At 39.0% G+C, this 16,777-nt stretch overlaps 1 protein-coding gene across 2 annotated transcripts in view; it reads left to right on the top strand.

Moving 5' to 3' along the window:
- Positions 1 to 16,777, top strand: part of MAML3 (mastermind like transcriptional coactivator 3) — a 418,574-nt gene that overhangs the window by 246,899 nt on the left and 154,898 nt on the right. The window lies entirely within an intron of this gene.

Here is a 16,777-nt window from a genome sequence, read left to right on the forward strand (position 1 = left end):
TGTAGGACCATTCAGTGTTTAAACATTTGCTGCTGGACTAGAGCAGCTAGAAGCTACTGTACTTTGGAGTACAGTAACACCTCTCCAATTCATTCAATCAGATGATTTGACTCTAAGTCAGGAAAATTTGATGGTGGATATATGTGAGTGCTGTACTAAAATAAAATCTGCTCTTTCCCACTGTCTTCCTACCTGACATCTTGATTTAGGGGTGTAGTTGTCAGTGAAACATGGTAAAAATGAGTGGCAACCAGTTGGGGAGTAGACTCTTGTTGACAATCATTTCGTTCACCTTATCCTGACTGGGGGCAAGCAGCCAGTGCTCCTTTAATTTAACACTTTATCTACCCTGAAGGAAAGGGGAGTGTAATGTTAAGACTGACCTTCCCTTAACACAGATGGATTCATGAGGGATCACTTTGCTGCCAATTGCTACTCTGTACCTCAATTCTTTTTGGATGCCTTCTGATTGAAGATTTTGTGGAAAAGTCTTTGCTTTAGAGGCCCTCATGTACAAAGAGGTTCTAGCTAGTGTTGGATATGTATCCACAAACGGATGAATTAGAAGCACTGAGCCGTGATGCAGGTACTTCTTGCATCACTAGGTGGTGGTTTGCATCTCGTGTCTCCTTTCATGCCCCGCCTCTCCCTCCCCACCAGCTTGATGAAGACTGCGTGCTGGACGTGATGTTGGCATGCAGAAACAGGCCTGGCTCTGTGGCTTGATTCTTGTCCTCCCCAGCCTTCCAAACCCAAAACCTCACAGTGGTTTCTTGTTTGCACATGCCAGCCAGCTCTAAAGAAATTCTCTCTGGATAAAAAAGATATATATATATAACTTGGTTTACATCAGCTGCAATCAGTAGCTGGTATAAAAACATCATTGAAATGTGAACTTTTATGTTTTATCATGGGTTTGATTAAAAATATATACCCCTGGAAAATGCAATGTTTTGTATGCTTCATTATTAAGTTTTTGAGCAGGCAAAAATACAGGCAATATGCAGGAATGCTTGTTGTAGCCCAGATGCATCAGAAGGTTTATGAGATCGCAAGCTGTCAGAATGGTCTGTTGTTAATCTTAATACAAAGTGTGCTTCTACATTCACTGTTTTTTTTTTTTTTTTTTTGCCAGATACAGTAAAAGATTTCCACTGAGCCAGACTAAAGCTGATTAATTCCAACCCTCAGGCTCTGTGGACATGTGGGAGCAATGATGCACCCATTCTCACTCTCCACTCTCACTGAATGTCTTTGGAGTGAAGTTCCTATCTTTCCTAGAACATGAGTTTTAAAGGTACTTATTTCAGGTCCTTGTGTCTACCTCATTATGAGTAAGTGAAGCCTTTACCTCCAGAACTCACGTTTCTAAAAGACTCAACCAGGTGAAACAGCAAAGGTGATGGTTTTCTGTATTAAATCTCTATACGCATCCTCTCTTCTTCCATCTCACAAGGTACTTTCAGGGTAGACAGAATCTTCCTTTGTGAGGCTTCCTTAGAATAAACAATCCTTAACCTCATAAAGAACCATCAGGCAAGAAGCACATTTCTAATGAAATATTAACTCACTAATGTTTGAAACAAGCTTCAAAATACATATACAAACATGTGGATATCTTTCTGCAAATATACCATTTATTTCATGCTTTTATCTGATTATAGAGCAGTATTTACATAATTCTCAGAATAGTTAATTACACTACTGCGGGTGCATTGCACAAAAACGAGCGCAAATTACAGATAAGATATAAAATATAATTACACATAGTTATAGTTCAAATTTGTTTTCTGCTGCTGCTAGTGAAAATTCACTTTTTTTTAGTTGGCAACAAGGACCATGATCAACACTTAGTTTTAATGAATGATACAAGCACCAAAGCTTATAGTTGGAGATCACTGGACAAATTCAAGATAATCTTACATAGATGTGTCCTTATTCTGGATATTTGTAGAAATAAATAGAAATGCAGTCGGTTCTTGGATAGTTCAAAATAGATGGAACCAAAAGTAGAAACAAAAAAAAATTGTATTTCAGAATTTTTAAATATGTTTTATCTAGTAATTTCACTTCTCAGAATTAACTTATTATTCCTTATAATCATTTGAATAAAATTATATTTATAAAGATTATGTACTTAGTATTCCAAGAGTGAGAAATTGGAGGCAAAATAATTTTTTTGGTAAAATAAATAATATACATGAAAATCATGATATTATTGAATAATTAGTCAAGGAAATTGATGAGTGAAATAAGCAGATCATAAAAAAGTTTGAATGACATAATCCAAATTGTATGTAATTATACACTGTACATGCGTGCATCCATATATTTATATATAGATATATATATGTATGTATGTATGTATAACCAAAATGTTGATAATGGTATTTTCAGTTGGTAAAATTATAAGTGATTATTGTTTTCCTCTATACTTTATTGAATTTTTAAAATTTCCTATCATTTGTGTATACTAATTATAAATCAGAAAAAATACTTTTTTTAAGGAAGGGAAACTTCCTATTGGAAAATGTTTACACTTTGCTAATTGTTAAATAAGCATCTTTATTTGGTCCTGTTTGCCCCCTGGATTGAGGGCATACCATTCTTTTCTATTCATTTATATGTATTAGTTATGAATCCCCGGTTTAGGAGAGAGTTCCAAAACCTTCTCTTCATATTCACACTCTTTTCCTCTTATTCTCTACATCTCCTTTTCACGCCTTACCATCTTCTCTAAATTTCCATAAAACTTCAGCTAAAATAGTGACAATACAAACATCAATAAAATCTCTACCATTATAAGAATTTTCATTTATTTTTTAAAATATGCAATTCTGTGATAGAGTAACAAGAACTTCCTTTGGTCTTGTCTCCCAGTTATCTTCCTAAGCTTGTGTTTCTCAAGGTCGGGAACTCTCTTTCACACACTCACACAACACACACTCTTGTCCACTCTGTCTCTCTTGCTCTCTCTTTTTTTTTTTTACCTAATTTTTGCTTAGCGCCTAACATAAGGGTGTTTAACACATCACTTGATGATGATTACAAAAGTTTGGGCCAAAAATATGTTTATAGTTGATTATCAGCTCCAATGAAGATAGCATTAGCACAAATAACACAGAGCTGCTTTTGAGATCAAATAGAAGAACTGGAAAGGCAAGTCTAAAAAGAATCCTTTAATATGAGGTGGTTATCTTGAACCAGTGGAACAACAATGAGATTACTAGTATAGCAAACAACCCGTGTCTGACAGACAAAAGACAACGAAGCAACTGTGAAAGAAGTAAACCAAAGGCAAATAACTGCCTACTGGTCAGTGAAGGTCATGAGGGCACACAGAGCCTAAGAATAATTCCTATGTGGTATAATGAAAAGTGAATAATTTCTAACATTGGACTAGACAAATAATAGACTACCTTGCTGCTTTATTCTTTACATGTTTGTTTTCTGTGTATGGTTGTGCATATCGTGATAAGTACATGTATGCTCCTATTACACAGATTGTTTTCCCTTTCAATTTTATTTTACCAAAATTTGTTGAGTACCATTTAAATTTTTTAGCCATAAAATCGCCACAGAGAGAACAGTGCTCCAGTATTCACAGCCTTCATGGCAATCTCTTTGAAAATACACATTCCTTAACTTCAAAAACCTGGAGCCCCTTTATTCAGTTCCCTTAAAATATATACTGTGTATTTTATCCAGTTAATACATACACATGATTCAAATAGTAAAATAGTACTACAAGGCAAATAGCTACCCCGTTTTACCCCTTCATTCTTAATTTCTGCTTCCTAAAGGCAACCACTTCAATTCATTAATTCTTTTCTCTTATTTATCTTCCATAAACTGTTTTTTCTCAATGTTTCAATTGTTTGATTTTATAAAAGATAACAGATTCAAGTCACTTATACCACTTCCTCACAAACATATGCAATTTCCCCACCCATACCTCTCTTTTCTCTTCCCTATTCTCTCAATATGACTATGTGAATCACAAATTATGACTTTGAAGTATTCCATGTTTACATGTCAAGTAAATATTTTTCGGTTTAATCTTGTAGTATATTATGATTATGTTTCCTTTCTTTTACAAATTTTTTTCCTGGAATAATTGCCCCCCCCCCTTTTTTACTGTTACCTCTGCACCTACCTTCAAGCCATTCTCAAACTTTTCTGACCCTGTAAAACTCTCAATATGATCAAACACATCACATAATGTATTTTCTTATCTTTTCTTGCCTTTTCTCTTTCTATATCACCTCTTCCTCTCTTCCTCTCTGTGTTCTTCCATCCTTCCTTTCTTGCTCTCCTAAAGTCTCTCCTGAAGGACTCTATCTCTTGCTCCAATCTGCTTCCATCCTCCAGTTTTCTTGGCTCCCACTTTAATGTAATTCTGAGGCTGCCCTTCACCATCATCCTTAGAATTTGCTTCGCCTCTTTCTATGTCGCATCATCTGTTTTGTTTTGGTTTGATCTCTCCTCCTATTTTGTGGTCTGTTTCCTCAAGTTGATCTCATAGCTTCTTAATAAAGGGTACATGAGAGATTTTTTTATTTGGAAATTACTTTTTAGATTGTCTCCTCATATATGGTTGATAGCCAGATGTAGAATTATAGTTTGGAAAACGTGTTCAATCACAATTTTACAAGGATCTCTTCATGGTCCTCTGACTTTCATACTGTCAAGAAGTCCAGGGCCACACAGATCCCCCAAACTATGTGTGAGGCATATGTTTTTTCATGTTTGGGAGCTTTTTGAATCTTCTCTTTATCTCTGAAATTTCATTATGATATGCCTTAGTGTGGCTTTTTCATTCACTGTTAGGTATTATGGGCTTTAAAAAATTCTGGAAACTTGTGTTTTTAAGATCTGGGATATATTCTTATGATATTTCTTTGACCATTTCTCCCTTACTTTTTCTCTTGTTTTTTTATCTTCTGGAATGTTTATTCTCATGTATTAGATCTCCTGGATTTTTCTCTAATTTTCCTATCTTTTATATATTCTATGTCTTTCTATGTCTTTGTCTTTTTTGTTTTATGTTCTGTGTGATTTCCTTAGCTTTATCCTTCAACCCTAATTTTTTTAAGTGAACTTTATTTCAACTTCAAAAAAAAAAAAGACAAAGGTCAGCTTAACAAATTATGAAAGCTTTACTCTAAAAATTTCTGTCCAGGCACATTTATCTCATTTAATCCTAAAAATAAACTCATTTGTTTCTCCAGTGTTCAGAAAGATACATACATGAGTATATATTGGTCAAATGACATGACCAAGGTCTCCTTGTTAATGAAGAAAAGACAATGCTTAATCATATTCATAAATACTAAAAAATTTTAATTTCCATCAGCTCTCTCTTATTCTGATTAGTCCATTTCCATCTAAGAATATTATCATTTTAAAAATTGTTTTCTTGTGCTTCTGCTTTATCACTATTTTTCCCAAGTGCTCCTTTTCCATATGCTTATTTTGTTTCTGCTTCTTGCTTGCTTGAAGCTTTTCTCAAATGTCTATTTCAGAGTGAGGCAAAATAACGCTAATTATTTGCTCTGTGTGCTTAGTCAGGGCTTGTCAAATAGGGAGCTTTGCTGTTCTGTTAGAACCTGCTCATTTCACTGGGTTAGGATCTGTAGATATTTTTCTCTTGGGTCAGTTAGAAAAGATTTTCTACAAACCATTACTGAGGTTTATAAATCTGGATGCAAGACTTTCTGGCGCTAAGCAGGAGAAGGGAGTTGGTATGTGGTAGTGATAGAGAAGGAGGACTTACTAGACTTCCACTTCATCTGCCTGTTTTCATATGGCTCTTCAACCTACCCTCAGCTTGCCCTGGGATCTGGTCCAGAGTCTTGTCATTTAATCTCTCCAGAGAGCAAGGAAGGCATTGTCCTCTTTCAGTTGGGAGGAGGGTATCTGGTCCAATTTTCTTTTGGCACCCTTCCCCTCCTCTACCCTGGCACTCTGATTCTCAAGTCTTTACAGCATTCTTTAGCTTGAACCACCTTGCTTACTTTTTGGCTTCCTCTACTCTAGGATTAGATTTTATTTTTTCTAAGCTGCTAAATCATTTCGCATTCAACCATCTGATTTTTGTCTTCCAAAATTTTGTTGACATTCCTCTAATACTGTTTCCATCTCCCCTCCTCTTTGTTCTTGAATATTTATATCATTGTACTCCTTTATTATTATACTGGGGTGTTGGAGGAAGCCAAGATAAATGTGGATGTTCAACCTACCAGAGGCTACCTTAGTGACAGTTAACACCTTTCTACTTGAATATTGAATATTGCCCCATATAGAAATTTATATTTTACAACAAATTTCGCATTATTGTAGCTTTCTTTTTAACTTTTATAGGACAGTTTCATAAAACTTAAAGTGCTCTCTTAACATAAAGTTTATATATGTTAAGCACATGTTTTCCAGAGAACAACAGGGTCAACATTATCATCTTGCTGCTTTAGAATAAGATCTTGTGGTTGTAGCATTGACTAGTGTTTGTTTGTTTGTTTTTTTCAATCTTGAAAATATTGACTTACCTCAAGGACTATGAAAACAATTTAGGTTCCATGACCCTGACTAAGCCAATACTGTCTGGCAACTCAGATACAAGGTAATATATTGACAGAACATTCATCACTGAGTGAATCCAGTGCCACCCAGCTGAGAGAAACCAGTGGGCAGAGTTGCTACAGAAATCCTGGTAATAATAAAAATGTCCCTGTTGATAGGTAGAAAACATCATCCCCATACACATACTGGCATATTTTGAAAATTCTGATTGATATTCTGTCAGAGGCTTAGAAATATGAGACTAAGAGTAAATAGCAGAAAAAGAAAAGTTTTATGGAAGGAATTAGTTTACAATAGGATTGTGGAAGAAAGAGGTTTTAAATGGCTCCCTATGAGAATAGACTTTTAAGAGTTTTATGGGGCAAGAATATTCTTTTTACTGAAAGAGCTTACCACCATCAAACAGTGATTCTGAGAATGTTCTGTGCTAAAAATCACCTGGGGAAATTGCTCAATATGCAGATAATCAGATTCTACTGCCAAAGACTTATTAATCAGTAAGTATAGGCTGAGGCCTAGGAATGTGCATTCTAATAAACACACACCCCCATACACACAGACCTGCTTCTAATGGAAAAATAGTACATAAGATAAAATTGGAACTGTGGTTGAAGCAGCCTATGCTTATTTCATTGCACCATATTTGCATATGCTTAAATATGGCCATATTGTCTGTGGAACTGTAATTCTTGAAGGTCTAAGACTTGTATCATTTCAAGTAAGATGGGAAAATTAGGGAAGCGGACTTGGCCCAATGGACAGAGTGTCCGCCTACCACGAGAGGTCCCCGGTTCAAACCCCAGGCCTCCTTGACCCGTGTGGAGCTGGCCCATGCACAGTGCTGATGCACGCAGGGAGTGCCCTGCTATGCAGGGGTGTCCCCACATAGGGGAGCCCCTCTCGCAAGGAGTGCACCCCGTAAGGAGAGCCGCCCAGCATGAAAGAAAGTGCAGCGTGCCCAAGAATGGCGCCGCACACACGGAGAGCTGACGCAGCAAGATGACGCAACAAAAAGAAACAGATTCCCGGTGCCACTGATAAGGATAGAAGCGGTCACAGAAGATGACACAGTGAATAGACACAGAGAGCAGACAACTGGGAGAGGGGAGTAAGGGGAGAGAAATAAATCTTTTTTAAAAAAAGATGGGAAAATTAGGTTATTCTGCACTTGATGGATTTCTTTTTCTTCTCCTTTTTTAGTATAGAGTGAATTTTTACCAGATCAAATCTTATGGATCCTATCTATATTTTGTGAATCATAATTATTCCCATTGATTTTGTTAATAGGACAAAGCAGCCCCTCCCCTCCAACTCTCATGATGTGGTGAAGGAGTAGAATTTCCCTTCACTTCTCCAGGAGAAGGTTGGTCACTTATTTCTTCTTTAAAGGACCTATTGAGGAGTTGACCTTGTGTGTGCTAAACTGCTATCCTCAAGATCTCTCAGAAGAGAGATTGCCGTGAATAGAGAGTGCACACCTTAAGGAAGCACATGGCTTACTTAAGACTTCCTTTTAGATATCCTCCTCAGGGCAAGGCTGCTTTCAGGCATATCAGCATGGCCCTAGCCTTGTGTTCTGTGTTCTGACACTCTGTTACTTCAGGGATGGCATCCTGGCCCCTTTCCAGGTGTCCTTGGGCTTTGAGGAGGTAAATCGCACCCCACTTCCTTCTTCTTAGATACCTTCCTGTTTAAGGAATGTTCTACTGCCTGGGCCTCAGCCCATTGCCCCTCAATGGGTATTTAGTGCATTCATAGGTGATAAGAGTAAGTCAGATGTTTTCCCCCTGACAGGAACATACTAATGTAAGGGTCCAACACAAGAATAGAAAATTGTGAAACTTAAGCAGTCATACTTCCCTCTTGCATATTCATTCCTAAAATTCTACATACCATGAACCAAGAAGGGATACCAAAATAAAATAATCTATAGTGCCCAGTGCCCAGGAATGCACGGTGTAGGCAGGGAGAGAAGGAAGCACTTGTGTTGGGGCAGTATAAGGCAGCAAGTGGTTGAGTGACACATTACTGAACTCTACGTTCAGGATCATGGACAGAGAAGGTAGGCAAGAACGGCCTCCAAGAGGAAGATTCATTTGAGGAAAACCAAGAGCCAGTAGGAGATGGATGGGAGGTGGACGGAAAGGCATTCTGGTAAAGTCAAAGCGTTGCTCCTTGGGTGGACAAGGCAGATTATCCAGGCTGGAGCAGACAGTTCATACTGAGGAAGAATGAGGTGAAATTTGAGTGGAAAAGGGGTTAGGAGACTTTTTAATATTTGAAGTTGAGACAGTAAGAATCTCTATCTGGATGTAGCGATTAAAATTTAAGGAAAAATGCGCACAAGTGGTATTCGGAGGAAAGAAACAACTGAACTTGGTGATTTTGAATATACAATGAGATGAAAGGGAAACAAATCAAATGTCTATAATCTTAATGTTGAAATTAGGATAGGGTAATAGCTTCTGAAAGATGACGCCATGATCATGTCTTATACAAATCTAAATAACAAATTTTGTTTATATTTAAAAGCAACTCAAAAACTTGTTTACCTTATTATTTGCCTTTATCTTCTGATTTGTAGTCCTCATTTGCTAATTTACTCATTCCACACTCAGCGAAAGGTGTGAAGCAACGTTATAGCATTCTTTTAAGTTTGTGCTAAATTGAACCACAAATAGCTAATCTCCTGTGCTTTTTGTTTTTACAAATGTTTTTTGATAAATTCGTATTATTATGAAAATTGTTGTTTTTATTATTTAGAGTCGTAACAGGCTATCATATGTTCCTTTTGCTTAATAATTCTATCAAGGTATTTACTTGGTCACATCTTATCTATTATTTGAAGAGAGCCCTCTATAAAGATAGTTATTATGCAGTTATATATGAGGAGCCAGTTCCAAGCTTTAAAACATATCAGCACAACTTTCATTAACTATTCATAGCAACTTTGGGCTCTTCTATAGGCTACAAAACTCTTTGAAAAAATGCTGTTTTCTAAAATAAAGACATCTATTATATCTTGGTTCATGGGCCAGTTTCTGTACAATCAATCATTTTTATGATACCAAATGGTTTGCATCTGACCCAGTGCATAAGGAATCAAAATACATTTTTTTTTTTTTTTTTTTTTTTTAATTTAATTTCCCCCCCTCCCCTGGTTGTCTGTTCTTGGTGTCTGTTTGCTGCGTCTTGTTTCTTTGTCCGCTTCTGTTGTCGTCAGCGGCACCCGCTTCTGTTGTCGTCAGCGGCACGGGAAGTGTGGGCGGCGCCATTCCTGGGCAGGCTGCTCTTTCTTTTCACGCTGGGCGGCTTTCCTCACGGGCGCACTCCTTGCGCGTGGGGCTCCCCCACGCGGGGGACACCCTTGCGTGGCACGGCTGCACTCCTTGCGCGCATCAGCACTGCGCATGGCCAGCTCCACACGGGTCAAGGAGGCCCGGGGTTTGAACCGCGGACCTCCCATGTGGTAGACGGACGCCCTAACCACTGGGCCAAAGTCCGTTTTCCACAAAATACATTTTATGTTAAGTATATTTCCAATGGGTTGTCATGATTAGTTAATATGAGAATGCAGGGTTTACCTATACATTTTTATTTACTAAGCAGTAAATATTGACTCCAAATATTATCCAAACCCATAACTCCTATTTATTAATATTACAATTTCCTAGAATAGGTTTCATAAACACAACTGTATTTTCTAATTGCTTTTACACCTGAGATGTTTGGGAATCTATTTGGGCTTCTTTTCTGTACTGGACTCTAGACAGTTCATTCAAAGGACACTTTAACAATCTTGTTATGACAGGAATACGTTCAGTGCTAAGCTGAAGTTAGTAGTACAAGAAGAAACATCATCTCTTTTTAAATATAAGAAAGTTAGGAAAAAGTTAAATAAGTACACACTCAGATACGAATTTGGGTGTGCTTCAGGTAGAGAGACACCCACCCTCTCGAGGGATTTCTGGTTTTATTGCCTGTCCTTAGGGGTTAGGGTTTCCGCTGATTGGAGTATTTAGGACAAAGCAGGGAAGATCGTTGGGTGGTTTGGTTTCTAGGGGTTGCGTCCGGTGGCATCTGGCTTCTGGTTGTGGTGCACGAGCCCTGAGCTGGTGTGAGGGGTTTAGGAAAGTAGCAGGTGGTGATGGTGGGGCCCGTTTTGGGCTTTTTTCCGCTTTCTTCCCTGTGAGAAGGAACATCATTTCTCTGTTTTTTTTTTTATTCTTCCAGGGTAATCAAGTTCTTCTTTGTTAATTCTTCACATTTAATTGTCATGAATTACCACAGAAAGCAGGGTCACTAGGAGGACCACAGTATTTTAAATAGGGCCCCTGAGAGGTCAGCAAGCCAAGGTTTGAGGAAGAAATGACCAAAATATGTGAAAATACTCACAAAGCCACGGGAGCCATCCTTAACAAAGGCATCCCGATACCACATGCTTCCGAGCTTAGTGCAATGGATCACCTGTTCAAGGAACAGGAAATTGGCCTTCGGATCCTGGGTTCCAAAATTGCTCCCTGCAGTGGAGCCATGCACGACAGGATGACCCTCACCCTCGACTCTGCTGGCCCATGGATCGTCATCTCTTGACGCAGAAAGTGGTCCACCTCTGGGCCCTTCTGGCCTTACTGGTGCCTTTGTGAGAAGTCTTATGAAAAGCATCACCACCACTCCAGACCCCCCAGAGAAGATGAACCAAAGCCCCAGCCCCACGAGACGGCAGCCCTGGTGTGATCGTAGCCCCCTTGAGCCTTAAACCAGACACCACTGTGCTGTGCACAAACCACACAACCACAGGTAGTGGCCCTGGGTCCACGTGCTCAGTCGCTGAAAATCACTAACTGCAGAGCAGAGTCAGCCTCTCAGGTCAGTGCAGCAAGGAATTGAGGTAAGTGTGATGCACAGTGCCCTCAGGAGCTCTTGCTACGGCAAGTCAAAACTTGTAGCTTGAACAGCGATGGAAGATGGAGGACTGTGGAATGCAAGGCCATTGGCATCTGATTGTCTAGCAGCCTTCGTGGGGTAATGGTAATTTAAATATCTCCTGTTAGTAAGATTTTCATTCGTGTGGCAGAAAAGGCTAGAAAAAATAGTTGAAAAATATTTTGGCCTTAGCGTCCTTCTCTGGGGCAGTGATAGGTTTAGATGCTTCAAACTCCAGAGCAGCGCTTGCTGTTTGAGATACAATACAAGCCACAGATGCAGACCATATAAGTTAAAATTTTCAAGAGACCACATTAAAAAAAGGAAAAAGAAACAAGTGAAATTTTAATATTATATTTTTATTTAACTCAATATATCAAAAATATTTCAACATGTAATCAATGTAAAAATTATTAGTGAGATATTCTTTTTTTTAACTCCCCCCCCAATGGCTTGCTTGCTGTCTGCTCTCTGTCCATTTGCTGTGTGTTCTTCTGTGTGTCTGTATTTATTTATTTTTATTTATTTCCTTCCCCTCTTGCAGCTTGTTTGTTGTCTGCTCTCTGTGTCCATTCACTGCATGCTCTTCTGTGTTTTCACTTGTCTTCCCTTTTTTTTTGTTGTGTCACCTTGCTGAGTTGGCTCTCTGCGGCGCTTGTGGACCGGGCAGCACTCCGTGGCATTTGTGGGCCCGGAGGCACTCCGCAGCATGGAGCACTCCTTCACAAGGAGGCCCCGGGACGCGAACCCAGGGCCTCCCATGTGGTAGACGGGAGCCCAACTGATTGAGCCACAGCCACTTCCCTTTACATTCTCTTTTTTATACCAAGTCTTTGAAATCAGATGTGTCTTTTGCACTTACAGCACATCTCATTTTGGAGCAGCCACGTTTCAAGGGCTCAATAGCCACGTGTGGAGAGTGGTGTGATATTGGACAGGACAGGTCTGGAATTATAACCACAAAATCTGCTCTGTGATCGAAAAGGCAAGAGGCTAGACCAGAAGTGATACAAAATGAAAACAGCAGAATTTTCTTTTGCTCTTTTGGAGCTCCTGACTATTTACATGGCCTTTTAAAAACTATGTACTCCTAAATTGGACAGAAGGTATTAGTGCAGATTTGTATAAAAAAACATAAGATAAAAAACTTACTAGTTTAATACTATACACTTTTCCTGTGAGTTCTCTTCAGAGGATTAATCCGAGCCTGTGAAGATACGTAGTTTGAAACACGACAAGCCCCGTGCCGCTCAGTGGGGGCCCTCTACGGATGGCACTGAGCCTGCCCTTCACCACAACCCACAAACAGCAGATTTAGCACTCCTGTCATTAGACTTCACCTGATCTGTGTAGCCCATGGCCTTCACATACTTCCACAGTCATTTGTGTGTAAGGTGGCTGCTTATCGAGAGAAGTGCGGGCTTTATTCATTCATGACAGAACATTTGTGAGCAGCCTTGGGGCCATATAAACATCCCGTGGAGAGGTCAGACGTACCTGACTACCTATTAACATGTCAATGAGGGTGGCTGGTGCTCTGGGCGTGTTTTCTACGGTTTTGATGAACTTCATTAATTATGTTGAGAAAGAAAGGTATGCAGCTGGAAAAGAACCCATTTAGCTCTACGTGAACCTGAGTAATTGGACAGTTGGCAGAGTGTTAAATTGTTGGTCTAGTGAGAGAAGCTCCCATATAAACACAATTCCTCCAAACACCACAAAGCAGACACAGTTCACTCAGCCTTTGCAAGATTCCCACTGCCTCCACATTTTCTTGGCTTGAGAACCTGTCTGGATGGATATAAGATAGTATGAGATGAATTAAGGACCTGCAGTGGTAGGGAGGTGGCAGAGTGTAGACGTAAGGAGTCGGTTCTGTAGTTACAACAGGAGTACAGATCCTGGCTTCACCACTTCATTACCTGCAGGACCTGAGAAGCTTGCAAAACCTCTCTGAGCTTTGGGTTTTTCATCCAGAAAAGGATGATAACAATGATAATAGGATTATTTATGACAATACTGCATACTGACTGGTGTAAAGCATGCCAGATAGTATTGAGTCCATGGTATATATATATATACACTAGGTGTATTTGCTAAATTTTTAAAATTAATGGTATCATTCTGAATCCTTTTAGAAGATTATAACTATGCTTCAGTTTCCCTCTAAGCCACCTTTATTCATTCATTAACTCATCGTTCATTTATTCATTTGATGGGCATCTATTATGTACCTGCAGTGTCCAGTTATTGGGCATACAAAGAAGGACAGATTCTTATAAAAACATATTATCATATATATGTGAAAATTATATAGACAGGACTGCAAACAAAATGGTAAAATGGTGTTAATGTTCTATGTTTAAAGCCAATTGTTAGCAGGTTTTCCCTGCTGATAAAAAATGCTTTCTTTCATCCTGGCTAATGAAAGATGATTATTCTTGCATTCACCTCTGTTTAAAATAAAAATTACTTGTTTGTCATGTTGCCACCTTTCTGTTTGTTTTAAATGATCTTAAGTGAGAAAAACATCTCGGAGATAATCCACTGACCCCCTCCAATCTTTAAGGCCTTTTAGACTTTTAGAGATTTTACCATACCCTGGATTAGGAGCAGGTAAATAAATGCTCCCAAAATAATTTTTTAAAACTCTTATTTTAAAGTGCTTTTTATTCTTTTATGTTGGAGGGGTGTTTATTTAGATTAAAAGAGGTGTTTTTTAAAACTTTAAAATTTTAACTCCAAAACAAAGAGCTTGATGGGAGAAATTACTTTCTTAGTTAGCTATTGCTGTATAACAAATACCCCCAAAAAAACTTAGTTTAAACAACAAATATGTATTATCTCACACAGTCTCTGAGGGAATCTGGGAGCAGCTCAGCTAGGTGGTCCTGCCTCAGTGTCTCTCGGGAAGTTATAGTCATGCAGTCTGCTGGGGCTGCAGTCACTCATCTGGAGACTTGACTGGGGCTGGGAATCCACTGACAGCTCACTGACATGGCTTTTGACTGGAGGCCTCAGTTCCTTGCCACCTGGATCTCTCCACAGGACTGCTTGAGTGTTTTCATGACATAGAAGAGGGCTTTCCCAGAGTGAGTAATTCAAGAGAGAGCAAGGAAGAATCTACAGTGCCTTTTATAACCTGGTCTCGGAGTCACACAGCTTTGCCTCTGCCTTATGCTATTAATTGGAACCAGATCACCAACTGCAGTCATCCTCATGGGGAGGGAAATTAGGTTCTACCTTCTGAAGGGAGTGTCAAAGGATCCACGGACACATTTTAAACCACCACTATTACCAAGGATGGCTTTCTGACATTTCATAACATGCGTATGTGGTATGGGCACAGGAAGCTTAGGATGGGAAGAGCTGAGCTGGCACAATGAACAGACCTGTCTGCAGGGGTGAGTGGCATGAGCACTGGAAGGTATGGTTGAGGGTGGGAGTAGGGGATGATAAGTCACAGGCTCCACATACATTAGGATGTTTTCTTTTTACTTACAGCCTAGACTTGATATCAAAGTAATACCTCAAGGCTGAGAATCAGTGTGAAATTCTGGGGTCAAATGTGCTTATATTTAAAGTAGGATATAAAATTTTTAGAGGATCTTAGCATCTGACCTATTATTCACTCTAAACTCAACGTGGTTATTTATATGATTTTTCATTTCTGCTTTAAGAATTCTTTCCTTTGCCTTTTCATTTTAAGCATTTCTAACCCTCCTGTTTCTATCCCTTCCCTGCTCATCTGTCCTGTCTTTCCTACTGAACTATTTCCACCTGAAAGGTACTACAGATTTGAGGCTGCAATTCACCTCTGTGTGCACACAGAGTTCTTCCAGAACAATCTCCAGTACCTCAGTTTTCCATTACACAACCTCCTGAGTGCTGCCATTAGTTACGTTATAACTTCCTATTATTGAATATTTCAGGGGCCAAAGCCCTCAGTGCTCTATGTTGTCCACTTAGTCATCTCTCTCCACCTTTGTATTATTCACAGCAAGATGCATACACGCAAATCCTTTAAGACCTTCGGGCTTTTTTTTTCCATTTCCCCTTCAAACACGAATCACCTAGCAACATTTATTGAGGACCAATTTCACAGAAAGCCATATTCCTGTTATTGTGAGCATCACAAAGGAAGTAAAAGGCATGGTTCCCCCTTTTAGAAGTTTATCCTTTGGTAAAAGCTGGATTAAAAAAAATTTTTTTTAATGACAGCACCCAGATTCCTGCCTATAATCAATAGAGTGACATTTTGTCCTAGTTACAGTGGTCCAATTCAAGTCTTACTCTTTTTATAGCTTTTAATTGAGATAGCTAGCTGTCTTTTAGATTAAGAAAATCGTTTGCCTGAGTTTGACTTCCTAGTATTATAAACATGTTTTACCTAGCCTGGTGAAAATCCAAGTATATATTCGACACTGAAAATAAACAAATATTTATTATTAATCTTTTAAAAAGATATACCTACAAATATAGTAAATAATTAGTTATACTGATAATGGAAAGATAGTTTATTAATGTTCTGGTTTTTCTTCTTTTTGAAAGACATTTGTCCTATGCTTTGATCTTCTTTAGTTTGAATTGACTGTTGTTTAGTAAGAGGAGTGGGGAATTGTGAGCTGTGAAGGGTTGATAAGAAATAAAATATGCAAGCTGAGGAGCAGTAAAAGACAGGCCTTGAGGGAAGTATATGTGACTCAAGCAATTGGGCTCCCATCTGCCATATAAGAAGCCCAGGGTTCAAGTCCCGCACCTTGAACTGGCCCAAGCAGAGAACTGGCCCACACAGAGTGTTGGCACACACAGAAGTGCTGGTCCACACAGTGTGCTAGCCCACAAGGAGAGCCGGCACAGCAAGATAATGCAACAGAAAGAGACACAGAGGAGAAACAATAAGAGATGCAGCAGACCAGGGAGCTGAGGTGGTACAAGAGATTGAGCACCTCTCTCTCACTCCAGAAAGTCCCAGGATTGGTTCCTGGTTCTGCCTAAAGAGAACACAAGCAGACAGAGAAGAACACACAGTAAATGGACACAGGAAGCATACAATGAGTGAAAAATGAGGGGAGAGGGGAAATAAATAAATATTTTTTTAAAAAAAAGACCAGCCTTGGAAAAGGACTGAAGGGAGTGAGGGAGCCCCTTGGAATTCATTAGGATCTAACTTTTGATACAAGAAGCAATGGGTAGTCATTGTAGGTTTCTGAAAAGAGGAGAGTGCTTTCGTGATCAAAGTGAATAGCAGGAGAGATGCTAGACAAGAGCA

Source organism: Dasypus novemcinctus, chromosome 1 (assembly GCF_030445035.2).
Source record: "Dasypus novemcinctus isolate mDasNov1 chromosome 1, mDasNov1.1.hap2, whole genome shotgun sequence".
NCBI classification, from domain to species: domain Eukaryota; kingdom Metazoa; phylum Chordata; class Mammalia; order Cingulata; family Dasypodidae; genus Dasypus; species Dasypus novemcinctus.